This window comes from Lolium rigidum, chromosome 6 (genome assembly GCF_022539505.1).
Source record: "Lolium rigidum isolate FL_2022 chromosome 6, APGP_CSIRO_Lrig_0.1, whole genome shotgun sequence".
NCBI classification, from domain to species: domain Eukaryota; kingdom Viridiplantae; phylum Streptophyta; class Magnoliopsida; order Poales; family Poaceae; genus Lolium; species Lolium rigidum.
The window spans coordinates 124,866,093-124,883,714 of NC_061513.1; the positions used below are offsets into that span (position 1 = coordinate 124,866,093).

The 17,622-nt window shown below is 44.8% G+C and overlaps 1 long non-coding RNA gene across 1 annotated transcript; it reads left to right on the forward strand.

The window, feature by feature from the left end:
* The first annotated feature begins 5,248 nt into the window (after positions 1-5,248).
* Positions 5,249-5,757, forward strand: LOC124659407. The gene is made up of 4 exons (XR_006989565.1): positions 5,249-5,273; positions 5,356-5,424; positions 5,515-5,580; positions 5,692-5,757. It is a non-coding gene; the product is annotated as an uncharacterized LOC124659407 (long non-coding RNA).
* The last annotated feature ends 11,865 nt before the right edge of the window (positions 5,758-17,622 follow it).

Sequence of the window (17,622 nt, forward strand, 5' to 3'; positions counted from 1 at the left end):
AAGGGAAACTTGCTGCTGTTCTACAAACCTCTGCTCTTGGAGGCTCAACACTGTCTACAAGAATAGAAGCACCCGTAGACATCAGGGACCACTGATGCTTGTCAACCAAAGAAAGGACCAACAACAAGAATTCCAAACTACATGGAGACCGAGGACCTCCATTTGGTGAAGGCATTAAGGAGGTGTCACTCGATGTTGTGCCTGACAATGATCAAACCGGCAAGAAATATTAGCAAAGAATTGAGGATATTTTCCATTGTGAGATGTCGACCCCATCTAACTGCACATTGAGATCTCTTCAAGGTCATTATGATGTAATCAAGCAATGTTTCGTTCGTTGAAGTGGTTGTTTAGAGCAAGTGAGTACGCGCCTCCAACTCTATCCACACATCGTGTGTGATTTTCTTTGATCATTTAGTTTTAATTTTTTGTGCTATTGTTCAATACAAGCAAATGTCTCCACTTTGACATTTTATGTCTGTAGACCGCATGGCACAAAGAAAGATACAAGAAAATATCATCGTCAAAGGGGAAACCATTTATGATCTAACATCGTTGGAAGGTTCTTGATCACATTGAGAAGTGGAAGTTGAGGGATAAAGAATATCCACCGAAGAAAGGACATTTGTTACGTCGGATGATCGGAAGATAGTGATGATGCAAAGGGTGAAAGAAATAATGGGAAGCCCAATGGAAGGAGGATGGAGAAGGAAAATAAAAATAAGAAATTCAAGACTGCCAGCTTGAGAGAACAATTTTGGGAGTTGATGGAGTCAAAAGAAATTGTAATGGCATGGTTGAGAAGAAACATAGACTTAAAGAAGCAAAGTGGGGGGGCTACGACAAGCCGAGGGCGAAAGCTCTCTCTGTCTCTCTCAAGGAGATCAAGGCAAGGGTCGCCAGTGGCGGACAAGGCAAAGGCCAAGGCTAGAGCTGCGGACGCCCGAACCATGATAACGGATCCTAGTGGGATGGATGCATTTGGAAGAGAGTTTTGGGAGATGCACAAAATGGAGATCATGCAAAAGACAACAATATCTTGCCACTATAGCCGGTGGTTTCGGTGATCATTCCAGTGATATTGGTGGTGGTGGCACTATAGCCGGTGGCAAGGATGGCGCAATAGTCGGTGATGGTGATGATGCTTTAGCCGGTGAAGGTGATGGAGCTATGGATGGTGGTGTTGAAGATGGTGTCAGGGTGACTTTGATCACGTTGTCCTTCTTTAATTTGATCATCGAAAACTTGTTTGATTATGTATTTTTTGGACATGTTTTAGATTTCTACTTCTTCTATTGCGCATAATTTTTGATTACGAGACAATTGTTAATTAACCGTATTTTAAACTATTTGCAAACTTAAATCTATAACTCTATATATGTTTTTTGTATATGCAATATACACTCATGTTTTGGTACTAGCGGCGCATGTTCGGGGCCGAAAAGATCGTGCATAAAAAGAATTTGGTATGAGTTTGGGAGATTTAGTTGGTCATAGTTCACGTGGAAAACTTGTTACGGGTACCCGTTCACAGTACCCGATCCCATCTTTCCGGTATCATGATATCTTGAATTTGCTAGATATCCTTTAAGGACTGAAATCACTCGGCCTTTCTCTATGGAAATTGTGATGTTAGTCTCTTGGTCTCTATGGACTACAAGGAATTGACCTATACTTTTCAAGGAATATCACCTTGTGTTTTCAAGTGTCAAAAGAAGTTTAAGGATGAAGTTGATCTGCTAGTCCATAAGAGCATCTCTAACATATCACATAAAAGTGGTCTAACCTTTAAAATAACCAACTTATAAGATTTTGGACGGAAAAATCATCCATTCTAGATCCTATAAAACTCGGCCGACCTATAATTTTTCTAAAGGGCGCTGAAAATCACACCGAGAACCTTCTATTGCCAATTTTGGAGGAAATTTTACCAGTGCCATGTAAACCGGTCAACAGTTGACGGGAAGAAAATTTTAGGGCGCGTCGGCACCCTTCCTCTGTGGAACTCGGTTGGAATCCGGCCAACTTCTACGATACGTGTCATTTCTCGCGACCAACCTCGCATGGAACCACGAACTTGGAGCTAGGCAACGCGGCTAGCTGCCTGGCCGTCGAAGCTGCTTGGGCACGCGCGGGCGGGTCTTGTCTCCTTGGCTGCCTAGGCGCCGTTCACCACGGGTATGGGCACCGTCGACCATAGGCGACATGGATAACTCAGGGCAGGGGCAGTGACCACGGGCTGCGCAACGACTAAAGGTAGGGGCAGCGTTGATTACGCATGGGGCAGGGGCGGTGATGGGGTGCGGGCGACCACACGCGAGAGGAGGAAGAAGGAAAGAAATGGATATGAGAAAGAAAAAAAGGAAAAATAAAGAAAAACCTGCTGACAGGTGGATCCTATGTGATTTGAGGGCTTTTTGGGTATCTATTTGGGGAGGCCACAACCAAACCATAAAACGATTTTTCGATGATGACTCTTACACGCGTTTTGAAAGGGCAAAAGTTTACAGTATCCGTTAGATTTGCTCTATGGCTACTAACAAAGCTTATATTGGCGTGACAACATGTGTGGAGTCGTTCTTCTAGTTTAATCTAGAGGCTTAAGTCTTATATTACCTACTCCCTCCGGTTCATATTTAGTACTCTCTTCGGTCGTGGGTTCAATGAATCTAGATATATTTTAGCCTACAGTTTATCTAAATATGCGATAAGTATTCATGCCTATTTTACGTAAATCGGCGATAAGTATTCAGGGCTAGAGGGAGTACAAAACCTGCGTCAAGTACTCCCTCTATTCAATACAACCGTATATAGATAAAAAGTTGAGTCACTTTTTTTTTATGGATGGAGTAATATGGAATGGGGAGTAGGTTTTAACCTTTGCTTTCTCTGCTTTGTGAATACTTTGTTTAAAAATTAGTACAGAAATATACACGGCAGGGCAACCTAGTGTTCATCTTCAAAAGAATTGCCCAATGCGTGTAACATTCATAGCAAGTACTCTTTTTTTTTTGAACAATCATAGCAAGTACTCAGTTGTGCATAGTGTAACCACAGAGCATAGAATAATTAGTAGAGCAAATTCTGATACATCTGAATCAATACAAATAGATGGAAGATGGATAAAACAAGAAATGAAGAAAATAAGAACAGAGCCAACACTAACAGCAGAAGCGGGAGAACAAAGGTGCCAAGTACACGTAGAACATCAGGCAAAATGACCACGCAAAGAACAGCGTGTGATCTTCACCGTGAAATCCGCCATGGAGCGATCCTGCGCGCGGGGCACGCGCGCTAACTGTGACATCAGCCAGCTCAGTGGCGCATGCCGCCGACGAGGAGCGCCACAGCCGGGCAGAGCACAGCTGCGACGAGCGACGAGGACAGAGCTGCGGCACCGGACGTCGGGCTCGGCGCTGGCTCATCGGCGGCCAGAGCCACCGCCGCGAAGGAAGACACGGCCACTGCCGCAACGAGGAAGGCGCGGATGATCCTGGAGGCCATGATCCTGAAGTAAATGTCGCAGATGTGGCTGTGTTACAACTGCTGGAATGAACGGAGGAACTGAGGAGGATTTGGTGTGAATGTGGGATAAGGCCGGAGGGAATCAGGGACGATGCGCGCGTTCTTATAGCTGAAAAACAGAGCAGTTGAGGCTTGGGGGCCGAGGCCCTGCATTTTACAGCCTGGGGGCGAGGCTGGCCGGGCTCCTCGAGACAGCTCACGATCAACGGCTGGTAGGAGTAGGGCCGGCATCAGCCTGGCTCCCGCCTACTGCAACTGCAAGCAACGCAATTAGCCAATGAGCGTAACTAATGCGAATAAACATTGCCCTGTTAGTTGCTAGCTAGCCTGTCTCGTCCTCGCGTACTCGGAAGAGAAGGAGAGTTGTTATATGGCCAGCCCAGGCTGCGTAGCGTAGCACTCGCGTTACCTCATTTTATACATCACCGCTGGCCGTCAGCTAGACGAGTTGAGACGCACAATTCTAGAGTACCGAGGAAGAATGTACTGGAACGGGAACCGGATGCCAACATTCTGTGTTCTTGTTCCCCCGGCCAGCCGCTGCGCAAGGTTTATTCCGAAACGATGAGCATGGATTTGAATTCCAGGGGATGAGTGATCGAGTGGACGGCAGACCACATGCTCGCTTGCCGAAGGTGTTCCCCAATGATGAATGCCGGTGGAGGAGAGCTGGGTGGGTGGTCCTCGCTCTGATTCCATGGCGTTTGCCTTTGATTCCTTCGTCTCTTCCGGCCGTCCTCCGCCGCATGCAAAGACGGCAGATCAGCATGGGGTGTGCTCCGGTGTCCCCCCCTGGTGAACGACGTTCAGGTGGGATACCCGTTCGAGACGGTGGGGCCGTATTAGTCGCGTATAATTATACTCCACGTCATTTTCCACATAGATGATCGGATGCCACGTAGATATTGTACGTATCTTAGGTGAAGACGGTTTCCGCCGGCCCCACGTCATTAGAATCGGAGTTGGACCCGAAAATTACGTCGATCAGGTGGAGTTGATGCCGGCGATAGGCGGTGGTTACGGGGAAAATATTCGAATCCTTGTGTGTGCGCCATTGCTGGTTGTCCTTAGGGTTTGAAAGGTTCTATCGGGAGTGAGACGGCAGGGACGACGACGTTGGGAACGGCAAGGCGTAGCGGTTTCGTTCGTGTGCGCCATAGCTCGTCCTCGTTTGGGTTTGGAAGGTTCTGTCCATCGGGAGGGAGACGGCAGGGAGGACGACGTTGGGGCGGCAAGGCGTAGCGCACGGCGACGAGGAGTCTGGGCAAGGTCGGACGTGGAGGCGGGAGGCGGATCCGGCGACGAGGAGTCTGGGGCAAGGTGGGACGTGGAGGCGGGAAGCGGATCCTGCGACGAGGAGGCTGTGCAAGGTCGGACGTGGAGGCGGGAGGTGGATCCGGCGACGAGGAGGCTGGGCAAGGATCGCACGCGGGTTGTTCCTGCTGCTAGAGGCGGCGTTAGGGTTTGGCGGATCATTGTTGGTTCGTGGTAGGTAATTGATTGTACAAAGTAATTTCATGTTCATGATTTGGTTGATGTTAGGGTTTGGGTTTGGAGCTCCTTTTTTGAGATGTACTTATTTTGGTTGTTACTTTGAACAGGCGATGGACGTTTCAGATTTGAGTGCAAGTTCAATGGAGTACGAAAGCGGAAATACAGATGAAGAGGAATTCAATATTTCGTCTGCCAACTATAATGCACCTCGTGAAGATGAACAAAGTTGGGGAGACGATGATGTCGACGAAAGTGTGAGTGAAACGGAAGTACTAGTTTTATTTAGTACTTGCATGTAAGTTGTTAAATACTGATTGTGCTTATTTTTGCTAATAGATGGATGCAGATGGTGTTGATGTAGAAGATGATAATGTAGAGCAAGAAGAAGATGTTGACACTGATAATGTGAGTTTGTAGTAATAATTGTGTGATTGCATAAAAATATGGAATGTCTGATAATGTGAATTGATGTTGACATGGTTTAAAATGAATTAGATTCAGAGTGATGTTCTGGAGGAGGCAACTGATGACGAGAGATTGGACTGTGGTTTTGTTGATGAGGTATGCATTTTAATTTTATTAGGTGATATGTATGTTTAATTTATATTTAATAAGTCAACAATGCATTTTATATAGTCGTGACATGGCCGTTAATATTTCTTGTTTGGTCAGGTCTTAGTTGGCGATAATTCTTCTTACGACTATTACGGTGATTCAGACTTGGAGACTATAGAAGAACACTGTTAGAAGAAGACATGTAAGATTTATGAATTCATTCGTTGTATGACTCGCAGCCATGGCGTTAAAAAAATTGTTTTAAATGTTATCCAATTGTGCATGCAGGTGAAATCAGTTGGTAAGAAAAAGAATGGATCAGAGGATGAAGATGAGAGTGATACAGAAGATAAGAGAAAGTTTTACTGGGAAGTAATGGAGAAGACCTTTGTGTCTGAGGCAGCTGCTTATACTTTTTATAATGGATATGCTCGACAAGAGGGATTCAGTGTAAGAAAGTTCAAGTTCAAAGAGACTAAGGGTGCTAACAAAATAGTTCGCAGAAGGCGGTTTGTGTGTTCTCGGGAAGGAAAACGTAACAGCAAGTTTCTGACTATGGACAACCGCACTCGTAGGTTGAGACCTTTGTCACGTTGCAATTGTAAAGCGGAGTTGGATGTGAAGCTTGATAGAGGTTCGGGGGTTTGGCGAGTTGCAAAATTTGTTTACAAGCACAGTCATAAGTGTGCAGAACCGAGCGAGAGCCCATTTTTATGGTCACATAGGAGGATAAAAGATTTCCGAAAGCGGAGATATTAGCATTGGCAGCAGCTGGGGTTAGGAAGCATGTGATCATGGATACCTTCCTCAGCAAGTATGGTCGGTACACCACTGTTGGGTTTACGAGGAAGGACTTGTACAACATGTGCTGCAGGGAGAAGAGAAAGTTACTTGCAGGTGGTGATGCTAGCTCAGCCATTGCCATGATGGAGAACCGGAGGAAGAAGTTTGCTGATTTTTTTTTTTGAGTACGACGTTGATAGTAAAGGTCGTTTGAAAAGCTTGTTCTGGTGTGATGCTCAGTCCCGGCAGGATTACAATGATTATGGAGACGTACTTGTGTTCGATAGTACATATAAGATGAACCGATATGGTATGCCATTTGTTCCGTTTGTTGGAATTAACAATCACCGGAGGACGACAGTTTTTGCGTGTGCCATCTTATCAGATGAGAAGGAAAGCACGTATGTATGGTTACTGAAGACTTTTTTGAAAGCTATGTTGCAGTAGAAACCCAAGTCAATAATCACCGATGCCGATAGTGCGATGATTAGAGCTATTCGAAGTGTGTTTCCGGAGCAGTCGCACCGTATTTGTTCATGGCACATTGAAAAGAACATGGCTCGGCACCTAAGTTTCAAGTCGTTGAGTGAGTTTCGGGCTGTTGTATTACACGACCACACCGGATATATTCGAGGAAAGATGGCACGCTTTTATCCAGAAATGGCAGACGGAGAAAACACCAGACGTGGCTGAAAAGAATGTACAAGAAGAGGAGATTATGGGCAGCGGCGTACCTATCTGAGGGGTTCTGGCTTGGTATGAAAAGCAATCAGCGAAGTGAAAGTCTTAACTCATGTCTTCACCTACACCTAGACTACGGTATGACACTAGTGGATTTGATTTTGCACTACGAGAATGCTATAGTGCGCATTAGAGAGACGGAGGCAAAAGATGATCGCATCGGTTCACGGACATCACCTGTACCGAGTAACCAATTTGAGGAGAATTGAGAGAGCTGCCGCAAAGGTATTCACTCCGGCAAACTTTTATATATTGCAGCAAGAGATATATAAAATAGAAGGCATTGAGGTTATAGATCGAGTATAAGGGAACAGAAGGTGAGATGCGGTTTGTTGTTGCTTGGAAAAAGAGAAAGCATGCAAAGTTTTATGTTGACTATAAACCGGCCAACTCGGATAAATTAGTAGAGTGCAGCTGTCGAAGGATGATCCGGAGGGGACTTCCTTGCAAGCATATTCTGTATGTACTTGATGTGCTGGATTTGGATGAAATACCGGGTTGTTTAGTTCTTCCGCGATTCTCTAAACAAGCTAGGGGTGGCTTGCCGACGAGGCGCACGAGCGATCTACATGATTGGGGTTTTCCCGTAGCGGAGGAGCGACAAAGATTTACGGAGTTGAATGTGTTACAAGCTGAAGCATTGCAAGTTGCATACAAAGATCCACTGTTGTTCGAGCGGACCAAGGCATTTTATGCTGACATTATTTCAAACAAGATGGAGTATGATAATGTACCCAACCGTCCCACAAACTCGCTGAATACTAATGTAAATGAATTGGGTGACCCTGCTCAAGTTGCTGCTCGAGGTGCGCCTAAGAAACGAAAGCGTAGAGATGATGGACAAGGACCCGTGACAATGAATGGAAGGCCATTATCGTATGACGAGCGGGGTAGGGGGATTCGATGTACCAGATGCAAAAAGCTGGACACACCAAACGTAGCTTGAAGTGTGACCTGAATCCTAGGTGAGTATAAATTTTTCCTGCCGATCAATTATTTATGCATCCTTTTAAACTTTAGTTATTTACTTTATCATCTGTTTTGTTAATTGCAGGCATGTTGCGCATATTATAGGAGGTCAGGATGATGAATGACTTATTTTGAAGGACGAAGTTGGCACGACATTATGAAGCTTCAGTTGGCATGCCGATATGTTTTATGTAGTCATTGGCTATATGAAGCTGTAGTCATTGCTCATTATGTGTTGTATTTGAAAATTTTTGATGATACTGATATTTTGATGGTGCTATTACTACATTAATTGATGCTGATGATATTTCACAATTTTGATGCATACAAATTGTTGGCAGACCATCGTTCTAAAGTTATGTTATTTAAAGATCTGTTATATGAAGGTGGAGTTGGAATGGTGACATGGGTTTTAAAGGACATGTACCTCTAAAATTGCAACATAATTTAATATGTCTCTGTGATGTTATCTTCAATCTAAAATTAACAAATTTAATATGTCAGTACGATATTTGACAGTACATAGTTATATGCAAAACAACTATAATAAATGAAATGGCCGGTATATGTATGCTTACCTTAAGGATACCTTTGCCCCGGCCATTATCTTGATCATAGCTATCTCTCAAGGCTACAGCAGCTTCTGTCCAGTTGATCATAAGTGGGCGTGAAGAGATGCGAGCATATAGTGCTATCTCATCAAGAGGTTGCACTTTCTCCCAATACAAGTACTACATGTAAAAAAATATAAAGGATAGTTAGTATATGTTGCAACATAATTAAAAAAAAACATTAAAGGACATGTACCTCTAAAATTGCAACATTGCCTTTCGGCCACTGCCTAACATATATTCCTCTCCGGCAAGGGCTGATCTGGTCCACGACATATGCAAGTGTGAATTGGTTCCAATTCAAGTTGTGTAACTTGTACATTGTTTCCACAAATGCATAGAACGGCTTGTAAACCGTAGTCGTCGAAGTAGGAGCTAGAACAAGCCCTATAAGAATTAAGACAGCTCTTCGAAGGAAGTCGTCATTTGTGGCTTTTGATGTAATGATTTCATCAATCATATCTTTCATGACTAAATTGCCAGTTTTTTTACTAAGAAATCTAGTAGGTATGTTTGTTTTCCATTCTTCTCCTTCCTCTTCCAAAATATCAGCAGACGACAAGCCTTCATCCTGTAATCCTAGCAAGCATTCCACATCCTCATTTGTTGCCGATATTTCACCCACCCTAGGTTCAATGATGAACCTACCCTTTTCCTCGTCATAAACCTGCATCATGTATTTGACCAATAGTGGCCGTATCTTTCCGGATGGAATTTGGATCATGCATCGGCCAACGAGCACAAGTGCGTAATTTGTCTCGTTGCTCGTCTGTCATTGCTCGCTACGACTTTCCGCCACCTAATTATGTCACGTAAAATCTCCCCATCCGGGTCTTGCATCCTGCAGACCAATTGAACAACATGAAATTAATACGAGGTAGGAAATAAAATTGTACAACTGCATCACATGAAACTAATACACTATACCCTCGGGTTTAATTACGTCATAACAGATTTCAACATCATGCGACAGCAGATTCGAACTTCACGTGATAACAGATTTGAACTTCATGTCATATCATATATGAACTTCCTGTGAAAACACATCTGTACTTCGCTCTGCTAACATGTATGAACTTCATGTGATAACAATGAAGTATTCCGTCTGCTAACATATATGAAGTGCAAGCTAGCAATATGAATCAAGTCGTAAGTACCTGAGGCTGGGTAAATACAAATAAATTAACGACTCAGTTACATAGACAAACATGCATGATTTCGTGGAGATACATGACTATCGGGATCGTTCATTTGTGTTGCATGTGATGACGACTATCTATACCGCATGTGGTGACGAAATTAGGGTTGAGGGAGGAGGATGCGACCGTGAGAGAGAGTATGGTCGCGTCACAGATGATGGTGGCCGCGGCATACCTGCGTTTGTCGAGGCAGAGACGGTGGCCGCCCTAGATACGAGGATGTCCGCGGCGCGCAGAGACGATGATGGCCGCAGCAGACACCCACGGTGGCCGCGGGAGAGATCTTGATGTCGATGCACAGACGACGGTGGCCGCCACAGAGATGTGCGTCCGACGGTCGGTGATGTGCGGGGTGCCGGACGGTGGTTCAGCTCGGGGGCGGCGGACGGTGGTTCAGGTGGGGGGCGGCGGCGGACGTGGGAAGATGGAGGTTGAGAACTAGGTCAACGAGTCCACGACCTGCACTATTTCAACCCAATCACCCCGCACTACTCGCACGTAATGTACCAGTCAACGCATTCATTAATCATTAAATGGGCCGAAAGCCCATTAAGTTGTCCCAACTCATAATAATGCAATTTAAGTCCCATATTTGTAATTATTATTTTCAATGCAAAGTTTCAAATTGCATTCTGGTTTTTACAAATAATAATTTCCAAATTTTACTTCATGCACATTACATCTATGTCTGTAAACTAAGATCTATCAAATATGAATAAAGTTACAATTTTATTGTTTCATACAAATTATGAAAAATATTATGATTTTTTTTTTACCCAGCCTTAAATGGTGCCAACTCCAAAATGGTGGTTTGGTCATTTTTGACAGCACAAGGATTCACATCACAAGGTTCACAATTGTGCCAAATCATGCCTCAATCCATGGTGGTTTGGTCATATTTCATGAATTACCCCCTCTTTTCCTCCGAAAACCCCTCTCTCGACACATCTACACCATGGGGCCACCATGGAGCCAACTCCAAAATGGAAAAACACTGAGCAACCAAGGTTTCACATCACAAGCTTCACAAGTGTGCCAAATCTTGGCCAATTCCATGGTGGTTTGGTCATTTTTCATGAATTTCCCCCTCTTTTCCTCCGGAAACCCCTGTCTCGACACATCTACACCATGGGCCCACCATGGAGCCAACTCCAAAATGGAAAAACACCGAGCAACCAAGGTTTCACATCACAAGGTTCACAATTGTGCCAAATCTTGCCCCAATCCATGGTGGTTTGGTCATTTTTCATGAATTTCCCCCTCTTTTCCTCCGGAAACCCCTGTCTCGACACATCTACACCATGGGGCCACCATGGTGCCAACTCCAAAATGGAAAAACACTGAGCAACAAAGGTTTCACATCACAAGCTTCACAAGTGTGCCAAATCTTGGCCAATTCCATGGTGGTTTGGTCATTTTTCATGAATTTCCCCCTCTTTTCCTCCGGAAACCCCTGTCTCGACACATCTACACCATGGGGCCACCATGGAGCCAACTCCAAAATGGAAAAACACTGAGCAACCAAGGTTTCACATCACAAGCTTCACAAGTGTGCCAAATCTTGGCCAATTCCATGGTGGTTTGGTCATTTTTCATGAATTTCCCCCTCTTTTCCTCCGGAAACCCCTGTCTCGACACATCTACACCATGGGGCCACCATGGTGCCAACTCCAAAATGGGAAAACACTTAGCAACCAAGGTTTCACATCACAAGGTTCACAATTGTGCCAAATCATGCCCCAATCCATGGTGGTTTGGTCATTTTTCATGAATTTCCCCCTCTTTTCGTCCGAAAACCCCTGTCTCGACACATCTACACCATGGGGCCACCATGGTGCCAACTCCAAAATGGAAAAACACTGAGCAACCAAGGTTTCACATCACAAGGTTCACAAGTGTGCCAAATCTTGGCCAATTCCATGGTGGTTTGGTCATTTTTCATGAATTTCCCCCTCTTTTCCTCCGGAAACCCCTCGTCTCGACACATCTACACCATGGGCCCACCATGGAGCCAACTCCAAAATGGAAAAACACTGAGCAACCAAGGTTTCACATCACAAGGTTCACAATTGTGCCAAATCTTGCCCCAATCCATGGTGGTTTGGTCATTTTTCATGAATTTCCCCCTCTTTTCCTCCGGAAACCCCTGTCTCGACACATCTACACCATGGGGCCACCATGGTGCCAACTCCAAAATGGAAAAACACTGAGCAACCAAGGTTTCACATCACAAGCTTCACAAGTGTGCCAAATCTTGGCCAATTCCATGGTGGTTTGGTCATTTTTCATGAATTTCCCCCTCTTTTCCTCCGGAAACCCCTGTCTCGACACATCTACACCATGGGGCCACCATGGTGCCAACTCCAAAATGGGAAAACACTTAGCAACCAAGGTTTCACATCACAAGGTTCACAATTGTGCCAAATCTTGCCCCAATCCATGGTGGTTTGGTCATTTTTCATGAATTTCCCCCTCTTTTCCTCCGGAAACCCCTGTCTCGACACATCTACACCATGGGGCCACCATGGTGCCAACTCCAAAATGGAAAAACACTGAGCAACCAAGGTTTCACATCACAAGCTTCACAAGTGTGCCAAATCTTGGCCAATTCCATGGTGGTTTGGTCATTTTTCATGAATTTCCCCCTCTTTTTTCCTCCGGAAACCCCTGTCTCGACACATCTACACCATGGGGCCACCATGGAGCCAACTCCAAAATGGAAAAACACTGAGCAACCAAGGTTTCACATCACAAGCTTCACAAGTGTGCCAAATCTTGGCCAATTCCATGGTGGTTTGGTCATTTTTCATGAATTTCCCCTCTTTTCCTCCGGAAACCCCTGTCTCGACACATCTACACCATGGGGCCACCATGGAGCCAACTCCAAAATGGGAAAACACTGAGCAACCAAGGTTTCACATCACAAGCTTCACAAGTGTGCCAAATCTTGGCCAATTCCATGGTGGTTTGGTCATTTTTCATGAATTTCCCCCTCTTTTCCTCCGGAAACCCCTGTCTCGACACATCTACACCATGGGCCCACCATGGAGCCAACTCCAAAATGGAAAAACACTGAGCAACCAAGGTTTCACATCACAAGGTTCACAATTGTGCCAAATCTTGCCCCAATCCATGGTGGTTTGGTCATTTTTCATGAATTTCCCCCTCTTTTCCTCCGGAAACCCCTGTCTCGACACATCTACAGCATGGGCCCACCATGGTGCCAACTCCAAAATGGAAAAACACTGAGCAACCAAGGTTTCACATCACAAGCTTCACAAGTGTGCCAAATCTTGGCCAATTCCATGGTGGTTTGGTCATTTTTCATGAATTTCCCCCTCTTTTCCTCCGGAAACCCCTGTCTCGACACATCTACACCATGGGGCTACCATGGTGCCAACTCCAAAATGGAAAAACACTGAGCAACCAAGGTTTCACATCACGAGGTTCACAATTGTGCCAAATCTTGCCCCAATCCATGGTGGTTTGGTCATTTTTCATGAATTTCCCCCTCTTTTCCTCCGGAAACCCCCCGTCTCGACACATCTACACCATGGGCCCACCATGGAGCCAACTCCAAAATGGAAAAACACTGAGCAACCAAGGTTTCACATCACAAGTTTCACAATTGTGCCAAATCTTGGCCCAATCCATGGTGGTTTGGTCATTTTTCATGAATTTCCCCCTCTTTTCGTCCGAAAACCCCTGTCTCGACACATCTACACCATGGGGCCACCATGGTGCCAACTCCAAAATGGAAAAACACTGAGCAACCAAGGTTTCACATCACAAGCTTCACAAGTGTGCCAAATCTTGGCCAATTCCATGGTGGTTTGGTCATTTTTCATGAATTTCCCCCTCTTTTCCTCCGGAAACCCCTGTCTCGACACATCTACACCATGGGGCCACCATGGTGCCATCTCCAAAATGGGAAAACACTTAGCAACCAAGGTTTCACATCACAAGGTTCACAATTGTGCCAAATCTTGCCCCAATCCATGGTGGTTTGGTCATTTTTCATGAATTTCCCCCTCTTTTCGTCCGAAAACCCCTGTCTCGACACATCTACACCATGGGGCCACCATGGTGCCAACTCCAAAATGGAAAAACACTGAGCAACCAAGGTTTCACATCACAAGGTTCACAAGTGTGCCAAATCTTGGCCAATTCCATGGTGGTTTGGTCATTTTTCATGAATTTCCCCTCTTTTCCTCCGAAAACCCCTCGTCTCGACACATCTACACCATGGGCCCACCATGGAGCCAACTCCAAAATGGAAAAACACTGAGCAACCAAGGTTTCACATCACAAGGTTCACAATTGTGCCAAATCTTGCCCCAATCCATGGTGGTTTGGTCATTTTTCATGAATTTCCCCCTCTTTTCCTCCGAAACCCCTCGTCTCGACACATCTACACCATGGGGCCACCATGGTGCCAACTCCAAAATGGAAAAACACTGAGCAACCAAGGTTTCACATCACAAGCTTCACAAGTGTGCCAAATCTTGGCCAATTCCATGGTGGTTTGGTCATTTTTCATGAATTTCCCCTCTTTTCCTCCGAAACCCCCGTCTCGACACATCTACACCATGGGGCCACCATGGTGCCAACTCCAAAATGGGAAAACACTTAGCAACCAAGGTTTCACATCACAAGGTTCACAATTGTGCCAAATCTTGCCCCAATCCATGGTGGTTTGGTCATTTTTCATGAATTTCCCCTCTTTTCCTCCGAAAACCCCTGTCTCGACACATCTACACCATGGGGCCACCATGGTGCCAACTCCAAAATGGAAAAACACTGAGCAACCAAGGTTTCACATCACAAGCTTCACAAGTGTGCCAAATCTTGGCCAATTCCATGGTGGTTTGGTCATTTTTCATGAATTACCCCCTCTTTTCCTCCGAAAACCCCTGTCTCGACACATCTACACCATGGGGCCACCATGGTGCCAACTCCAAAATGGGAAAACACTGAGCAACCAAGGTTTCACATCACAAGCTTCACAAGTGTGCCAAATCTTGGCCAATTCCATGGTGGTTTGGTCATTTTTCATGAATTTGCCCCTCTTTTCGTCCGAAAACCCCTCCGTCCAAACACTTCCCTTTGCTCTACTATATTTACAGGCAAGGACTGTTGCTTATCTGCTCTAATATTTGGATGATTTGTTGCTGATGTGCTCCAATATTTCGATGATTTGTTGTAATATTTAACTTGGATTAAATTTAAATTTGCATTACTCATAGTGTGCTAGTATATCAGTAAATCCACAGCCATGTTACCTAACCATGTATATGCAAATTTGTCACTACTAATACACTAGTATTCAGGAAACGCCCTCATCATGTTAATGAAAGACATGCATATTTTTGTTTTCAATTATGGATTACGTTTTTTTTGTTTATGTTTCAAACTTGTGCTAAACTTGAGCTGTGCTTCCATTCACAAATTAATGCAACATGCAACCACCATCATTCCAAATGAAACACAGAGCTAAGCATCATAACCTACATAATAATTCAACACACAACATAGATCCACACAGATTCAGTAATTAAGACCATCACTATACTAGATGGTCTGACAACTCAGTTCAAAAGCAAAACAAACATTGTTCAACACAACACGCAGCAGTAGTTCCAACATCATAAACCAAAAGCATATCTACAAAACCAACCAGAGCAACCACCATCCACAGGAGCTAGGCTTCAAGCATCCTCCATAGCAAGCACCAACAGAAGCCCATGATGCTCTGCCCTAATCTGCTTGGAGGTGCCAGTCTGGGCTAGCTCCTCGCAGTGCTCGCCTCAGAGCTATTAAGCTTCCCATCCCTGGGCTTCACCTTGTGCCATGGACGAAGTACTTCCCCCTCTTCTTGAAAGGGAAGGCCCCGACATCCCAGCTTCTGCAGCAGCTTGGTCTTGAAGGATCCAATGTTCCTGCTGTCCACGGACTCGGCTGAATCCTGGGAGTCATACTGCACAACAACAAAATGTACAAGTTATGATTAAAGATACAAACCAAACACAATGAAATACAAGCAATGCTACAGAACAACTTGTATAGCTCACCTCCAGGGAGCCATCTGAATCCTGTAACTCCTCATATGGAGCAGGGACAGTGGAGCGAGCACCGGTGGAGCAGCACGGTGGAGCAGGACAGGTGGAGCAGTGCACGGTGGAGCCGGCACCGCTGGAGCCGGCACCGGTGGAGCCGGAACCGGTGGAGCCGGCATCGGTGGAGCCGGCACCGGTGGAGCCGGCACCGGTGGAGTCGGCACAGGTTCTTCCTCCTCCCGGATTGGAGGAGGGACAGTGCTCTAGCTCCGGATTGGAGGAGGCACATGCTGCTCCTCCTCGCGCTTCCGCTTCCCGGAACCTTCACCAGCCTCGCATAGAAATAACATAAGTCACCACAAGTAATCACCTTAAGGAAAATAACATCCAAATACTATGCATACCAAATAGATCATCTTAATTATTCTTTCATTATATCTTATGTATACTCCAAACTACCTGATCATGCATACAAGGGAATTATATTTATAGTTACATTATGCTAGCACCTAGCCTGATCATGCTTTGACAAGGGAATTATATTGTCTGCCTGATCATGCATAGTTATCATTGACAAGGGAATTATATTGTCTGCTCTGTTAAGCAATGCATCAGAACTACCTGATCATGCAAAGTTACATTATACTCCAAACTACATGATCATGCAAAGTTATCATTGACAAGGGAATTATATTGTTCCGCTCCGTTAAGCAATGCATCACAACTGCAATAAGTCAACAAGCTTCATTTTGCTAATTGGTAGTGCCCCATCAGTGCTAAAATTTCCCTTGTCAAATAAGAAAGGAAGAACAAAATTCATTTTGTTCTTATTGGTACTCGGCCCATCGGTGCTAAAATTTGCTACGTAGTTGCATCACTTTGTCAATGATAACTTTGCAAACATGTATGCTCATACAAGCAAGTTATCTATCACTAATTTTTCTAATTTCAAGCTATTTGTACCAGGCAACATATGAATATCAAGCTTTAAAATGTAGTTAATGATATCTTAATCTAGATAGGAGTTGACAAAGCATTGAATAGATCAATTTAATATTTCTGTCTCAATAATTGTGAGTCTACTAAAATTTAAGTTAATTCTTATGTCACCAAATGTTACTTGTAACCCACATTGCAACTCATAACTAGCATAAATCAGGAAACAAATCAACAATACCGGTTTTTTTCTCACTTACAACCCATATTGCAATTCATATCCACCATCAATCACGAATCAATACAACGGGCTAGGTTATTTATTGCATTCACAACCCAATATAAACCTACAAAAATCTCTCGTTGCAACAAAAATCCGATCATAGGTACCAACTATTTCTTTCTTACATATTAACCAAGCATAGCAAGATATCTCTACAACAGAAATGACTACGCCCAAGATCCATCGATGTCCAGCATTTAAAAAACATACAAAAATCAATCGTTCTTCCTAGGTCATTCTCATCTCCAAGGCACTCCCCCCATGCATCTGTAGACCCGCTTAATCGAAAGCAAAAACAAGGGACAGAGAACTTACCTCCATCTGCATGTCCGCCCGCACCTCACCGACGTCGCCGGCAGCCGGCGCAGCCCACCGGATCCGCCACCGTCTTCACCGCCGCGGAGGATGAAGCCTCCTCCACAAGATCCGACGCCACCTTCACGGCTGCGGCAGCATCTCCGCCCGCATCC